This window comes from Schistocerca gregaria, chromosome X (genome assembly GCF_023897955.1).
Source record: "Schistocerca gregaria isolate iqSchGreg1 chromosome X, iqSchGreg1.2, whole genome shotgun sequence".
NCBI classification, from domain to species: Eukaryota; Metazoa; Arthropoda; class Insecta; order Orthoptera; family Acrididae; genus Schistocerca; species Schistocerca gregaria.
The window spans coordinates 572,539,972-572,558,123 of record NC_064931.1 but is presented as its reverse complement, the minus strand read 5'-3'; positions in this window follow the sequence as shown (position 1 = coordinate 572,558,123).

The window sequence follows — 18,152 nt, the reverse complement described above, 5'->3', positions numbered from 1 at the left end:
GAGGAAGAGCAGCCGGTCGATTTGGACGAGCGGTTCTAGGCGCTTCAGTCTGGAGCCGCACTACTGCTACGGTCGCAGGTTCGAATCCTGCCTCGGTCATGGATGTGTGTGGTGTCCGTAGGTTAAATGGTTCAAATGGCTCTGAGCACTATGGGACTTAACTTCTGAGGTCATCAGTCCCCTAGAACTTAGAACTACTTAAACCTAACTAACCTAAGGACATCACATACATCCATGCCCGAGGCAGGATTCGAACCTGCGCCGTAGCGGTCGCGTGGTTCCAGACTGTAGCGCCTAGAACCGCTTGGCCACCTCGGCCGGCAAAGTCCGTAGGTTAGTTAGGTTTAAGTAGTTCTAAGTTCTAGGTGACTGATGACCACAGATGTTAAGTCCCATAGTACTCAGAGCCATTTGGACCATTTGAGGAAGAGCACCCGTTTCTTCCTCAAGAGCTGAAAACAGAGAACGTAGTGATGGATGTTGGAGACTGGAGCGAAGTCGATGTTCGAACTCACTTCAATGGGTTACGGTTGGAAGTCAGAGCAGAGTAATCCATTACAGGAATGTGACTTCATTGTCTTACAGGTGTTACTTTATGAGAGGGTCCAATGTGACGCTGATGCAGTAATAGTCTCCGGACTAATCCCCATCTGTACGAAGTACACGAGGCTGTAAAATGTGTTTATATCATTTCGCATTTAGCGTTCTCTTAGGTACAATAAGGGGACGACATCGTAACCGTGGGAAACATTCCCGTACCGTAACACCACCCCCTCCATACTTTACTGCTGGCACTACGCACGATGGCAGTTAACGTTCTCCAGGCATTCGCCAAGCCCAGACTCTTCCACTGGATTGTCACACGGTATAGTGTGATTCATCACTACAAATGACTACACGGCTTCAAGAGTCGCTTAGCATTGACTACAGAAATGTGTTGCTCATAGGAAACTGCTCCCTCATTGTACCCCATTCTTTTCAACTCCCTACGCGCAGTCGTTATACAAGCTGGTCTTCTGGTAGTACACTGTGACTCACGACCGACTCTTTCCACCGATTTCATGCGATTGTTTACAGCCACTCTCCGCACTGCTGGGCCGGCCCTGTCCGTCAGTGCGTGAGGTCTGCCTGGTCTTGGTTTTAACTGTGGTTGTTTCTTCACGCTTACACTTCACAGTCGCAACAACTGTCGACTTGTGCAGCTTTAGAAGGGTTGAAATGTCCATGATGAATTTGTTACTCATGTGATATCGAATGCCATGTACACGCTCGAAGTCACTGAGCTCACCTCGTCCATCTGTTCGGCTGTTACAGATTCTCTGCTGTCAACATACACTATGTGATCAAAAGTATCCGGACACCCCCAAAAACATACTTTTTCATATTAGGTGCATTGTGCTGCTACCTACAGCCAGGTACTTTATATTAGCGACCTCAGTAGTCATTAGACATCGTGAGAGAGCAGAATGGGGCGCTCCGCGAAACTCACGTACTTCAAACGTGGTCAGGTGATTGGGTGTCACTTGTGTCATACGTCTGTACGCAAAATTTCCACACTCCTATACATCCCTAGGTCCACTATTTCCGAAGTGATACTGAAGTGGAAACGTGAAGAGACACGTAAAGCACAAAAACGTACACGCCGACCTCGTCTGTTGACTGAGTGGCCGCCGACAGTTGAAGAGGGTGCCGGCTGGTGTGGCCGAGCTGTTCTAGGCGCTTCAGTCTGGAACCGCGCGGCCGCTACGGTCGCAGGTTCGAATCTTGCCTCGGGCATGGATGTGTGTGATGTCCTTAGGTTAGTTAGGTTTATGTAGTTCAAAGTTCTAGGAGACTGATGACCTCAGATGTTAAGTCCCATAGTGCTCAGATCCATTTGAACCTTTTTTTTTCTTTTTTAAAAAAAGAGCGTCGTAATGTGTAATAGTCAGACATCTATCCAGGCCATCACAAAGGTATTCCAGACTGCTCAGGATCCACTGCAAGTACTATGACAGTTAGGCGGGAGGTGAGAAAACTTGGATTTCACGGTCGAGCGGCTGCTCATACGCCACACATCACTCGGGTAAATGCCAAACGACTCCTCGCTTGGTGTAAGAAGCGTAAACATTGCACGATTGAACAGTGGAAAAACGTTGTGTGGAGTGACGAATCACGGTACACAATGTGGCGATCCGATGGCAGTGTGTGGGTATGGCGAACACCCGGTGAACATCATCTGCCATCATGTGTACTGCTAACAGTAAAATTTGCGGACGGTGGTGTTATGGTGTGGTTGCGTTTTCATGGAGGGCGTTGTTTTACATGGCACTATCACAGCGCAAGCCTACATTAATGTTTTAAGCACCTTCTTGCTTCCCACTGTTGAAGAGCAGTTCGGGGATGGCGAGTGCATCTTTCAACACAATAGAGCACCTGCTTATAATGCACGGCCTGTGGCGGAGTGGTTACACGACAATAACACCCCTATAATGGACTGGCCTGCACAGAGTACTGACCTGAATTCTATAGAACACCTTTGCGATGTTTTGGAACGCCGACTTCGTGCCAGGCCTCACCGACCCACATCGATACCTCTCATCAGTGCAGCACTCCGTGAAGAACTGGGTGCCATTCCCCAAGAAACCTTCCAGCACCTGTTTCAACGAATGCCTACGAGAGTGGAAGCTGTCCTCAAGGCTAAGAGTGGGCCAACACCATGTTAAATTCCAGCATTACCGATGGAGGGCGCCACGAACTTGTAACTCATTTTCAGCCAGGTGTCTGGACACTTTTGATCACATAGTGTGATACGCTCCGTCTCCTTTTATACTGGCGGGTCCTCCTCCCATGACATCTAGTGATCAATTCCGCATTACATGGAGGGTCTGGACACTTTTGATGAGATAGTGTGTTCCCAACCACTGGGCAGATGTCGGAATCTTTCTGAAAGTCCTAGGATTGCTACAGGCTATTCATTATTGACTTTGGAACAGTGAAAGGTTAAACTCTGTCTCTTGGGCCAAAGCGGGTCTAGTGACACTTAAACTGATTCGATAGTGTAGCACTACAGAGAATTAATACAGGTTCGTCAATAAAAGTTTTTAATTAAATATACGGAGCAATATGTCGTGTAATTAGTGTCGCACGCTTCACATCGTCCGGACTGCGTGGATTGTGACCTCGGCCGCGAGGCTGATTGCGCTCGATGACATGGAAGGCGCCAGGCCGGACGAAAGAAACGTTTCATTTTTTATGGACGGACATAAAGTACCTGCAGATCTACAATAGATAAGAGAGTACTACAGTGGATAGACTAGAAAATGAGAGCAAAAATATTAAAAGCAGACTAAACTCGCATCAAATCCTTGGGTTTGAGGACTGGAGGTATAGTTTCCTAAATAATAACATGGAAATAGAATAATTTTTTTTTGCATTTATTCAAAATTTTTTCTACAGTGTTTCCTCGACTACAATATACACACATCAAAAAAAGTTTTGCACTACTCCGGTTCCCAGGACTCCTGAAGATAAACGTTGACTCTGGATATTGTATCACAGACACAGTCCCTTTGACTGTTCAGAGATGTCACTAAACGCACCCTAAGATGTAAACAACCATGCCTGAGCAGCGCCTATTAGACGGGGGGGATCCGACAGCCGGTCAGTTCCAGTCATTCCAACAGAAAGGACGTACACGGCTCGTGTTGTCTGTAGTTCAACCATGCCTAGACGGTCAATACCGCGGTTCGATCGCGTCCGCATTGTTACTTAGTGCCAGGAAGGGCTCTCAACAAGGGAAGTGTCAACCAAAGAGTCAACCAAAGGGATGTTGTTCGGACATGAAGGAGATACAGAGAGAGAGAGGAACTGTCGATGACATGCCTCGTTCAGGCCACCCAAGGGCTACTACTGCAATGGATGACCGCTACCTACGGATTATGGCTCGGAGGAATCCTGACAGCAACGCCACCATGTTGAGTAATGCCTTTCGTGCATCCACAGGACGTCGTGTTACGATTCAAACTGTGCGCAATTGGCTGCATGATGCGCAACTTCACTCCCGACGTCCATGGTGAGGTTCGTCTTTGCAACCACGACATCATGCAACGCGGTACAGATGGGCCCAACAACATGCCGAATGGACAGCTCAGGACTGGCATCACGTTCTCTTCACCGATGAGTGTCGCATATGCCTTCAACCAGACAATCGTCGGAGACGTGTTTGGAGGCAACCCGATCAGGCTGAACGCCTTAGACACACTGTCCAGTGAGTGCAGCAAGGTGGATTTCCCTGCTGTTTTGAGGTGACATTATGTAGGGCCGACGTACGCCACTGGTGGTCATAAAAGGCACCGTAACGCCTGTACGATACGTGAATGCCATCCTCCGACCGATAGTGCAACCATATCGGCAGCATATTGGCGAGGCATTCGTCTTCATGGACGACAATTCGCGCCCCCATCATGCACATCTTGTGAATGACTTCCTTCAGGGTAACAACATCGCTTGACTAGAGTGACCAGCATGTTTACAGACATGAACCCTATCAAACATGGCTGGGATAGATTGAAAAGGGCTGTTTATGGACGACGTGACCCACCATCCACTCTGAGGGATCTACGCCGAATCGCCGTTCAGTAGTGGGACAATCTGGACCAACAGTGCCTTGATGAACTTGTGGATAGTATGCCACGACGAATACAGGCAGGCATCAATGCAAGAGGACGTGCTACTGGGTAGCGGAAGGTGTTAGACCTGCGGAAATTATTCGTCGGAGGCAAGCGCAGTATGGTAAGAGCTGTATATCGCGAAGTAAAATCTACGAATGGATAGAGTGCTTCAGGCGGGCAAGAACGTCTCTATCTGACGAGGAAAGATTGGACAGGCCATCGACGTCAAGAAGTAAGGGCAATTTGGAAGTCGTCGAGCGTATGGTGATGGAAAACAGACGAATCACAGTGGACGAAGCCACCAATACATTACATATCAGTCATATTTGAGGGTATTCCATCTTATATGACAGGCTATATTTTCGGAAAGTGTGTACAAGGTGGGTACCGAAAGAATTGTCAGCGCAGCATAAGGCGCAAAGGATGAACATATTTTGTAAGCATTTGGCCTGTTATCATGGGATTTTTACAGCAAATCGTTAAAGTAGACGAAACGTGGGTGCATCATCTCATGCCGGAAAGCAAGGCTGCGAACATGGTTTGGAAACACCCATCATCGCCAGAAGCTAAACGTCAACCATCAGCTGGTAAGATTATGCTAACACTATTCTGGGACATGGAAGGTGTGATAGCCGTCCATTTCACCTCAAGAGGCGAAATTGTGAGCAGTGATAACTATTATGATGTGTTCCGAACTAAACTGAAATCTGCAATTAGATCCAAACGTCGCGGAAGACAACTTAAAGGTTTAATCTTGCAGCAAGGTAACGCTCGGCCACATTCTGCCAAACGGACGGCCGAAACAATACAGGAGTTGGGATTAGAATTAAACACCCGGCATACAGTTTAGACCTGATTCCAAGCTATTTCCATATGTTTGGACCATTGAAGGAAGCGCTCAGGGGAAGAATATTTGCAGTCGACACAGTACGGTGCAAAATAGGTTACAGGTGCAACGAAAAAGCTTTTTCCGATGGAATAGCATGGAGTCTATGTAGAAAAATAATGTATGTTTCAGTTTTCTATCATTACAATAAATACTGCTTTTCTCAAAAGTCCCTTTACTTTTTCACTACCCCTCGTATGTTACTAGAGCCAAAGTTCATGGTGTCTCTGCATCTACAACTGTTCTGGTGTGCAAAACGTAAGGACGAAAGGAGCTTTCCTATGATGTGTCACCGTCAGGTAACATAGCTCGATGAAACTTAGACCACACGTAGAAAGAACTGCTGCAGTTCAGTACGGTACAATACATAAGGTAATTGAAAGAAATACGCAATGAGACGAAAAGAAATGACACTTAAATTCAAATGTAGTAATTCTAATGAAGTCATCGCGATTCATAATGGTCTCCTGGACATGAAAAAAGGCGGGACATAGAGACATAGTTCTTAATAGGGTGTGGATCACCACGGACGGGCCGGCCGCGGTGGTCTCGCGGTTGTAGGCGCGCAGTCCGGAACCGTGCGACTGCTACGGTCGCAGGTTCGAATCCTGCCTCGGGCATGGATGTGTGTGATGTCCTTAGGTTAGTTAGGTTTAAGTAGTTTTAAGTTCTAGGGGACTAATGACCACAGCAGTTGAGTCCCATAGTGCTCAGAGCCATTTGAACCATTTGAACCACGGACGGTAGTACATGTTATTCAACGCGCTCCCATGCTGGCTACAAGGTTGGTAAGGAGTTCTTGTGGTAGGAAGGCAGCTTCCGGATGGTCACTGGCGTTTGTGCACGTGCTGCAATACGTCTTTCCAACGCACCTCACACATATGTCGTTGCTACTTATTCCGGGTGAACGGCAGGCCAGTTCATTCGCCGAATATGCTCTCATTTCAAAATGTCGTCCATCTGCGCTGTTCGACACGGTCGCGCATTGTTATCCGTAAAACTGATGTCAGAGCCGAATGCGTTGCCGAACAGGCGTGCGTGGGGAAGGAGTGTAGTGGCTCAATAACGTTGTTCAAAGGTTTGGAGACCAGTATCCATGATACATTATGCCTCCGCCTATCATAGCATCTGGACCACCAAAACGATCATGCCCGACAATGTTCCTGGGTACATTACGTGTTCTCACCTGTCGTCATAAGAGGTAACGTCCAGCATAACATTCTTTGTTCTTGGTCTATTTGAATGTGCCACGCTGGAGGGCTACTACCATCTTGTTGTCTTACAGAAGTTAACAATGCGGGTCATAGCACTTTGACAAATCACTACTCAACTACAGAGCTAACTCTGGGAATCCACACTCTATACAAATTATAAAACAGATGTACATATGTTTCTATGTATGTATGCGTATATGTTCCACATCTCCTCCTAACCCACTGCACCGATTTCAACCAGAGTTGTTACACATATCACTTACTGTCCGGAAAGAATCACTGTGGGGGTAAGAACCACCCACCTATCGAAGGGGAAGTGGAGTTGAAAAAGCAGTGTGGCTGAAGACGAGAGAATACACATATTTTAGTATTCACTATTTGAGAATGAGATCACTTAGAGACTTGCAACAAACTGTACACATAACTTCAAACCTTCACAAAACTTTTTCTCGCTGATGACCCATAGAAAATAACGAAAGGAAAAAAGATTGTCGCTTACTACATTTTCGCTGTTCATGTAGTAAAACTGCCACATGAAGCATGACGTTTTAATTTATTACTTCTTTACTACCAACTGTATTCGTGACACATTTTGCAGACAGTATTCACATGTACCAAAGAATGTACCAGAAAAGTTACATCATTGTACGACACATAGTTCAGGAGACATGGGTTCAAATACTGAAAAGCGAGAAAAAACTACCGCATCATACATGAAGTTTTAATTAATTTTTTTCTGCTATCTCTATTCGCAACACAATTCGCAGATTGAAAAAAATCTCACTTTACGACATATAGTTCAGCAGATATGACGTCATAAACACTGATATAGTCTGAAACTGACTTTTTAATTTATTATTTATTTACTACTAACTCTATTTACAACACATTTCACAAACAGTAGGCACATATACGACTGGATGTACCTGCAAAATTATATCGTTGTTTAGCATATAATTCAGGAGATACGATGTCATAATAATTAAGCTGCGTGAAAATGAAACTGCAGGATAAAATTCGCTAGACATGCAGCTGAAATATGTGGACAAGCATGCGTGAAATATGTTAAATATGCGTGAAATATATCTGACATGTGCACATGTGAGGAAAGCGGCGTCAAATTTGGTACACATATTATTTACAATGTGGAAAGAAATACTGTGGCAGTAAGAACCACCAGCTTCCTATTAGGGTGAGTGTGTTAACGTGGAGAGAGGGGAAGACGAGGAGATGGACAGAACTCGAGTGAGATGGACAGAACTCGAGTGAGATGGAGGAGACAGGCGCAGATAAGAAGAGGAAGAGATGGACGGAGATATGGAAGGGCAATGGACAGAGAGAGGGTGCGGAGGAGATGGACACAGAAAGAAAGGGGAAGAGATGAACAGGGAGAGGGGGATGAGCAGATGGACAGAGAGAGGGGGAGGAAGAGATGGGCAGAGGGGGAGGAGCTGGAGTAAGAGGTGGGAGGAGGAGCTGGAGTAAGAGGGGCGGAGGAGATGGAGAGAAGGGGTAGGAGCAGATGGACAGAGGGAGAGGAGACTGACAGTGACAGGGGAGGAGAAGCTGGACAGAGAGTGGGGGTGGAGGAGATTGACAGAGAGAGGGAGTGGTGGAGATGACTGACAGGGACAGGGGGGTGGATAGGGAGAGGAGGGAGGAGGGGTGGATAAAGAGAGAGAGAGAGGGAGGAGGAGGAGGTGGATAGAAACAGGGGGAGGAGGAGCTGGATAGAGAGAAGGGTAAGGAGGAGATGGACAAAGAGTGTGAGGTGGAGGCGGTGGACAGAGAGAGAGGGTGGTGGAGGTTGACATAAAGAGGGAGGGGTGGAGATGATGGACAGGCACAAGGAAGATGGACAGAGGGAGGAGGGGGAGAGGTGAATTAGGAGGAAGGGAATTGGGTAGAGAGAGGGGGGAGGAAGAGGTGGGTAGAGGGAAGGGTAAGGAGGAGATGGGCAGAGAGAGGGGAAAGGAGGAGAGGGACAGAGAGAGGGGAAGGAGGAGATAGGGAAAGAGAGGAGGGAAGAGGTGATAGACTAGCAGAAGATTAAATTAAATACATACCTGGACAGCGCTGGGTTTCTCAGATAGTTATAAGCAGAATCTCTGTACGTGCTAATTAGGTTTCACGTGCTTATAAAAAGGTAGGTCACTGTATGCTGAGCTACGGGCTCCTGTTATGAGATACCGTGTTATGTGAGACACCGTATTGAATTACCTCATTCATCTAATACAATGTCATGGACAAAGCGAATTAGAATTGCAACTGATCACTCTGATAATTAACTATTTTCTCTATTCTGAATTGACGTGTACACAAAGGGGAGTTGGCTCCAGTGCACAGCTAGACGCTATAGTGGAAAGCTAACACATGTGTAAATTAATCTATTAGATTCATGAACCTATTAATTTATGTGATACTTACACACATTAGCTATGCAAGCCCTCATTTCCGTTCGTTGTACTGAATTTAGGAAAGTGTGTGCTGTGTGATTATTTTCTACTTATTTTCGAGTCAGATCGCATTACAGAGTGTTTAGTGTTGTTACCAGGTTTGGTAGGGTAAATAAGAGGTGAGAACAGTGTCACATACTGAGTGAGGAGGTGCCATGTACTTTCGTAAAACAGCGTTATCAGCAACTGGCAGAGTTCGAAAAGGGCCTCATTGTGGGTCTCCATTTGGCCAGCTGCTCAAGCGTGCAATATCCAGATTTGTGCGTCATTCGAAGGTTACGGTGATTCGATGTTGGACTGCATGGGGAAGTGAAGACAGGCATACTCGTCTCCAAGGTTTCGGTCCACCGTGTCTGACTATCACAAAGGAGGATCGCCACAGTGTACAACAAGCAAAAGTAACGGACTGCATGCAACTTTCTGTGTCATTCCGCAGCACTGGTTAGAGACTAGCAGCAAACGGACTGGGGAATTACTGTCCCATGCGTAGGCTGCCGAGCGATATGAACCCATGGACTGCTGATGAATGGCACCGCACTGTGCTCAGTGACGACTCGCGGTCGTGCCACACCCCAGATGACTATCATCGGCGAGAATGACGGCGACTTGGGAAATGCCCCGTTCTACCAAAATTCTGGAAAGGCACAGTGATTTTATACCTGTAGTCATGGTGTGGGGAGTCATCATGTATGACTTCAGGTCACGGGTGGTAGTGATTGAGGGAACTATGACAGCAACAGTACGTCACGGACATCCTGTGTCCTCATGTGCTATCTCTGATGCGACAGTATTGTGTTGTCAGTTTTCAACAGAACAATGTTTGTCCACGCATGGAACGTGTCCCTGTAAACCGGTGAACCGCCTGCATGGTGTGAGGAACTCCCGTGACCAGCAAGAACCCCAGATATGTCCCCGACAGAACATGTGTGGGATCAACTTGAACGTCAACCCCGTCCCAGTATCAGTATCCAGGATATCAAGGTCCAGTTACAACAGCTGTTACAGCAATTGCGGGCCAGCTTGCCACAGGAGAGGATATTTACAACCACATTCCCAACCGAATCGGCGCAAGCATCCACGCCAGACGGCGTGCAGAGTCATACTAATATGTGGGCTCATCCTAAAAAGTACTTTGTAAATTCGATATTGTAATCACTGAAATAACATCACATACTCACTCAACTCATGACGTTTCATTTAATTTCCTCATCCCCTTATGGGTGGTTCACTGTTTATGTCAGACAGTGAAAAACATATTTCTTTTAAAGAACTTACTGCCATATGCCTATAAATTACCGTCAAATTGCGGAAATCTCTTCCAAAAAGTTCTACACGACTGTGGTCGGCCATGAAGGTAAAAAGTGTATTGGAGTACTTGTCCTGACAGCTTCTGAGGATCTTTCCCTGACCGCTACCGCTGTAGTTTACTGCAGCACAGGAAAAATCAGGATCTGTTAATTTTGAGGCTTTCTTCTCTCTTCTTAAAGCTGTTGTCGTGTTTCTGTATTTTTGTGCTTCCTCGAACAGACTACCGTAGTAGCCCTTTTCTACAGCGGGAACCTGGGTGTCGGTGAATTTATTATGTGGTTTATGTCTCACAGCGCATGTTCAACCAGGCCGATTTCTCCACCTTCCCCATCTGAAATACCGTTATGTTCGACGATCTTGGTATTGATCAATCGTCCGGTCATTCCAACATGGACTTATGCACATGTACACGGTGTACGGTGTACAAGCAAGATTTCGAGTGGGTCCCTTTTGTCCTTTGCCTATTTCAGACACTCTCTGATCTTGGTCAGTTTTCACGTTGTCTGTACTCCGTATTTGACCAATGTACGGCCGAGTCTATCCGTCACCCTGGGGATGCGTGGCAGAAACGCCGTACACGACATTTCTTTTTCTGACGTGTCACTTCGCCAGGTTTTAAGTTTCATAACACTTCTTACGCAAATGGTAGAGTCCCCATTGCTCTTTAGAAAGCATTCTAGGTGTTGCGTCTCGTGCCCGAGGTTCTGCGGCTCACATATTCATATTCGCGTGTTACGAGCGTATTAATAATACCTCTTTTCTGGCATGGGGATGATTGAAAGTCTCTGCAGGTATTGGGCCGTATGTATCGGTTTTCGATACACGCTGTGGACCAGGTTCCCTCCTTGTACCCAGCACATATAAAAAGGGTTGCTGTTGATCATTTTCTATATCCATAGTAAATTTAATGTTTGACATGGAAATTCTTCAGTTGTCTTCGGAAATCACAGAGTTGTTTTTCACCATGGCTCCAAATCATGAAGGTGTTGTTGACGTTCCTGTGCCACATCTTAAGTTTACGAGCTGCTAAGTTCAATGCTTGTCTTTCAAATGCTCCATGAAGAAACTAGCCACCATCGGCCTAAGTGGACTACTCATGGCAACGCCCTCCAACTGTTCCTAGAAATTGCTATTCCGCATGAAGTAGCTCGTGGGAAAACACACATGAAGCAGCTTCGTGATGCCCTGCGGGAAAATGGAACTGATACGCTCCATTGAGTCATTGCGTGACACTTAAGGAAATAAAGAAACATTATCAAAGTTAACCAGGATGTTGTTTGATTCATCTTTTAGTTTCTTCAGCTTATCAGTGAATTTCCGGATTTATTCATGTATATATCGGTGATCTCCATGTGTGGCTGAAGCAGAGAGGTCAAGAGTTCCGCCACTTCATTCGTCAGTCAGCCAAGAGCGCTTACGATTGGTCTTAATGGCAACCCATCATAGTAGATTTTTGGTAACCCATACATCGCTTCTTTTTGTGCAGGTTCCTTTGTACATCCACTGAGAGAGAAGATGTCTTGACTGATCGATTCGTATTCTGTTGGACCTGTTGCGCCGGATCCGTACTAAGCTTTGGCGCATCGTCGGGTCTATTAGGTCACTTATCTTCTGCATATAATCTTTGGTCTACATTACAATAGTCAAATTTTGCATGTCATAGTTAATGCTCTGGATAGCTTGCAATTTTTCTCTTTTTAGGTTGCAAGTAGGTGGCTTTGCTCGACGCAGTATCCTGCCGGTTTCAGTGCGTATTTCTTCAGCTTTTTCAGAGGGAAGGGATCAGATGGCTGCTTAGTGTTATCAATGATACCCTCGACAGGTAAAGTTCTAGAGGTGACAGCGAAATTACCACACACAATTCCTCTTACGTTAGTGGTCGTTCACTAAAGTTGAAAATTGTGTGTGTCATGCCTGGAAACGACGGGTCGATCTACTTTCTGCAGCTTTCAAACTTTTTCTTCTATCGCTTTTAGCACCGATCGATTTCGTTCTGCATTCTGCTGTGAGTGACAGTGTCGATCCCGCCCCATTCGACTTGCTGGCTACCGCTGAACTAGAACAAAATATCAAAAAGTTGGTAGTGAGTGAACGCCAAGCCTCACCGTGTTACATGAAGTCTCTCATAAATAAATGCACGTTCTATCCCGTCCTAGACATACTGCATCTGGGCGATGGTGAATAGATACTTACAGTGGAGATTACTAGAGACTAGGATACCGTCCGTCTGCATTAACCAATGACTCCATCACCATGGCGAAAACCCCCATTTCGAGCGTATCAAACATGGCACCAAAACATCGATCGTAACACCGTAAAAATACGAACACCACGAGAACCAATACACTGACTGAACTCAATGAAATTAGCGAGACAACTGCGGCAAAAAGGGGGTTCAGGGCGAGGACAAACTACAAATTCTATAATAAAAACAACAATACCATTCACGACGCGCCACTGAAAAAAACTCGAAACTGCCAAAAAACAAAACTTGACAAAACCATACAAAAAACACCATAAAATCACAATATCCCAATCACTAGATCACCTATATAGCTCAATCCTACAGTAAAAGTGCACTTACGATGACGGTGGATTTTCTGTTGCGTGTCACAGTTGGCAACTGTATGCGCTATGAATTATGGGAAGTGAACATGACGAATGATGAGTCGGATAGGACAAGACAGCGGAACCGATGACAAAATAAAAAATGTCGTAAGTGGGTGCATGTTTTTTTAGTTAAATCATGGGAGCAGGTAGGTGAATCAATGTTTTTTTAATGAAATCATGGGAGAACATAGGTCGATCAATGTTTTCAATTAAATCACGGGAGAAGGTAGGTGAATCAGTGTCTTTTAATTAAATAATTGGTGGATCAATGTTTATTAATAACAGAGTTGCATATTCGACATGTTAATAAGCATTGATTCACCTTTCTTCTCCCGTGATTTAATTAAAACCATTGAGCCACTTACTCAGTGGTTACGCAGGCACCTAAAAGAACAGTTTAAATTTTACGACTTATTCTGTTTTATATGACAACACTCTGCATAGTATACTCCACTGGGCCACCACGCAATTCTGTACGCTCTACGTAATGACAACTGTAACACACTAAACAACACAATAATATACCTCCCAAATACATCGCCATCACATACACCACGCCCTCTACATTCCACTTCCATTCCAAAACAAATTCACCGTGGCTCCATGACGTCACACAGCACACTGCAGCACAGTGCAACTACGTCAAGGGTCAAAGCAGACGTGTGGTATCCTACAGTCAAGTATGTCCTTACATTGCAGGAACTATGGTGTGGTCCCTTCATTCTAGCACCGTGATACAAAGGCGAGGTAGGACAGCGAACGGCCTTTCTTCTTCCGTAGTTCGTCAAGGCGTCGGTAAAAGGTGAATCTCCTTCCCGCAGAGGCGCAGAACAAAATTGTTGAAGCTCTCATGGCTTGTTGACGTATTGCCTGCTGAAATTCGTCTCTGGATCATCGGTACCTATGTGGCACTGTCCTAATAAAATGAGCAGTTGCTGAATATTCAAGACTCGTACCTGAACCCTACCAAACAAGTCTGAGATGCACTAGTGCGTCGGATACTCGTCAAATTAACTGATCTGAGAACTCATCAATAACTAATCACCACGATTCATAAATATGGGAAGCGTTTCGGCACCAAACAGTGAGGCCATTAACACGACAATACGAACAAAACAAAAGATCAGCTTTCGGAACTTATTGAAGAGTGTTCCGCTAAGATTAACCCTTTGGCAGTAGAGAAACTGACTACTAACACAATTTGTTACCTGGTTCGCATCTTTGGAATGAAGTGACATAGACTAAATAGTAAATGACACTCACGGAAATGGAAAGTGTCACACCATGAATCAACAGTCCGATATTTACCAAACTCTGTGAAGACGTTTATAACGTAGTGAGTATTAGGCAATTAAACTTTTATTTAATTCGGAACTGTGTCCATGTTCAACATGAGTAATAGATGTGAACGTTATGGACACGAATATACTCTTGTATTCGTTGTAACGTAGTAGCAAACAGCCTCCGCATGCTCCGTCAGTTCATGAAGACTGCTGGCTAGAGTCTGTTATGAAAGTACACACTCTCCCATCGCATTTTCTGTGAGTGGCAATTCGGGGGACACTGTGCATTCCTCAAGGTGTTTAAGGTGTGAACCTGCTGGAATATGTCGTTTGGTACTATGGTCATGAAGGTCATGAGAACAGGGTTTACCATTATTCTCTCATACTGACAAACAATTAGCCTTCCTCCCTTCAACAACTGTTTTCAACGAGGTTGTTAGAACTGTATGGTATACAAAAACAAACTTTGTGTTCTGCCTTACGGCAGGTCTGGTTATGGGGGAAACCTCGTCAGAGGTCCACCGCATGAGCGTCTAGGGAAGTGATTCCAGTGGTGGTTTCCCGTTGCCTTCTACTGATGATGAGGAAATGATAATGAAGACAATACAACACCCAGTCCCTCAGCCGAGAAAATCTCCGACCCAGCCGGGAATCGAACGCGGGCCCCTTGGCATGGCCCTGACCACTTTTTTTTTAGTCTCATTTTGTTCGCTTTTGTTCGTTGAATCTGCTCGGGGCGGACGTCGTAAGACATACGTTTAAGTTCGTTGTTGATCGATTAACTCAGTTTTTTATTACAGAGGGCAGATAACCCTCTGACCGAACACGCTGAGCTACCGTGCCGGCGACCACTCAGCTATCGAGGGTACGTTGAATACAGGATGGTCAGAAATAGTCTGAAACGTCTGTAAGGATGTTCCAGGGTAGTGTGCGCTGATAAATGACTGTTAAGAAACAAATTCGATACGTTGCTCCGTTTCCGAGTTAATTAACATTGGAGTTAGCCAATCAGGCCGTTGCGTATGCGATTTCCAGTGGCCCGCCAGCAACGGTGTCGGCAAACGTGTTCTTCGTTTGGTTTCCTGAAACCGAACAAGAGAGTGATACAAAAACTGGACATTGACGTTAGTAAGGACTGAACCCGAGCCTAAGACTGAGCTGTCTCGTGCGCTATCATCTACCATCTGAGAACAATTGACATTTAGCCTGTCTGGCGGCCCACTTGAATTTACGCGCACAGCAGACTGATTGGCTAACTTCAATGTAGCGAATTGTTTTATTTACAACTATTTCTCAGCACAACCTACCCTTAAAAGCTTTTCAGACTGTTTCTCACCAGCCTGGTAAATCACGGAAATCTTATTTATCGACTGTTATTCAAATTACCATAGGCACGTACAAAATAGTCTTGAATATTCTGTCATTTAAGTACAGGCAGACATTTAAGCTGCGGTGCCACTAAATTCTGGACTTCTAGAGAATTTGAGCGATAACAACTTAATAACTCCTAGCGAATATAATGCAAATTTTAAAAGGCTCCCCCATTTAGCAATCGTCGCGCTACAGGCCGCTGCAGAACTATCAGTATGATGCTCGCATATCTTTTATGCCAATGATTCCATCTTTCTCGAAGTCTGAACGATAGCGATAAGTTTTACGTGTGCATCTTGATGACGTGCTGTGTTACTATCTCCACCAGAACAATTCCAGTAACGTTAGACACATCCACACATACTCACACCAGTCTTCCTCTGTAGTAATTTTCTTTCCAGTAACGAAAATAAATTCACATAGGGTGAAATTTTAATCAATGTAACTCACAGGCATAGAAACACTAGAGTTATCAGATTCGTAGCGTTGGCTGAGGGTGTTCAACGCGAAGCTCGTTCAATTGCCATCACTATATGTACATACCCCCCACCCCCAAACACACACAAAAGCTAGTAGTAGAAGAAACTTACCATATACAAAAATCCTAGTAGAAGGAATGGAAATAAGGAATGAATCCACAGCACTCTCCAATGGAACCCTGTTCTCAGGTCTAAAGGAACTATGAGAAGATCAAGGTAAAAAACGTACGGTACTCACTCGCGCTGGCGCCTCAACACGCACGAGTGCCACCCTCCCTCCCCTCCCCTCCCCACCCCACCACCCACCCACCCACGCACCCACCCACCAACCCACCCACTCATTACAAAATTCGAAATTCTCGAATTCAGAACACAAAAAACAAAATGGCAAAAGAAGTGAACATCTGATAAACAGAGGCAGAACTTATTAGAAAGTACAATTTACATAACGTGTAAAGGCATGAAAAAGAATAATGAACAAAAAAGTTTCAGATAACATACTGAAAAATATTATCGGCTGTTCTGTGAATGTCTGACAGCCACATAAACATGTGATACTAAGGTATATATTCGTACTATTAATGTTTTACTGTTAATAATTGTATAAATTTAAATACCATAATCCCAGAACTGTGCCTAATATCATACAAAAAATCTTCTTCGTCTGTTAATCGATAGAAAATAAATGAACCACTGCTGATGATGAAACTTCACGGAAACTTGTTTGGGGGTTACACAAGAATAATTTGTGTTTGCTCAAGGCAAAACCGTATTCGCATAATCACAGAAACACTGAGTGAATCATTAAATGACACAACATATCTGTTTAATATGACCCACACAATACGTCATTAAGCGAAAGTGGTGCATCTGCCTGAAATCTATTATGTCCTAAACAGAAAAAAAAAAAATGGTTCAAATGGCTCTGCGCACTATGGGACTTAACAGCTATGGTCATCAGTCCCCTAGAACTTAGAACTACTTAAACCTAACGAACCTAAGGACATCACACAACACCCAGCCGTCACGAGGCAGACAAAATCCCTGACCCCGCCGGGAATCGAACCCGGGAACTCCTAAATAGAATTTTTAATTTAGACCGTACATCAGTTATTTCCTTCATTAATTATTTTATTCTCATTCAAAAATCAAATGGTTTAAATGGCTCTGAGCACTATGGTACTTAACATCGGAGGTCATCAGTCCCCTAGAACTTAGAACTACTTAAACCTAACTAACCTAACGACATCATACACATCCACGCCCGAGGCAGGATTCGAACCTGTGACCGTAGCAGTCGCGCGGTTCCGGACTGAAACGCCTAGAACCGCTGGGCCACCGCGGCCGGCTGTTCCCATTCATTTCATTCGATATAGTGTTACGATGTACTTCGTAATTATGAAATGTTTGCTTGTTCTTCGCCAGCCTGTAACAAGAATAAGACTTGTATAATTTTAAACGAAGTACAGGATTATATTTACATAAGCGTAGTTAAAATTCCACGGAACACACGATCTGGTAATATAACACATTTGCAATTACAGTTCAACAATCAGAAACGTCTACAGTAATTTCTGTGACACATTGTAAAGTGAAAAACACAGAATCTTATCGGACATACTTGCTTAATGTGAAACGTGCTCAAAATAGGTGAGTTAAGACGGTTACTTTCAAGTTGTAATACGTAAGGTGCCGATGCTGCTGTTCGCTGTTAAAGCCGGCTGGGGTATCTGTTGGGTGTTAACGGCTTTACGACAGATCGACCGCCTGATCCTGTAGGCACACGCATATTGCCACACACTTGGCTGGCTGCGCCGCTGTGCGTCACAACTCGCATTCCATTTGCGGCCCGACCGTCAATCGACATCACACGGCAGTGAATCTCCGAAAATT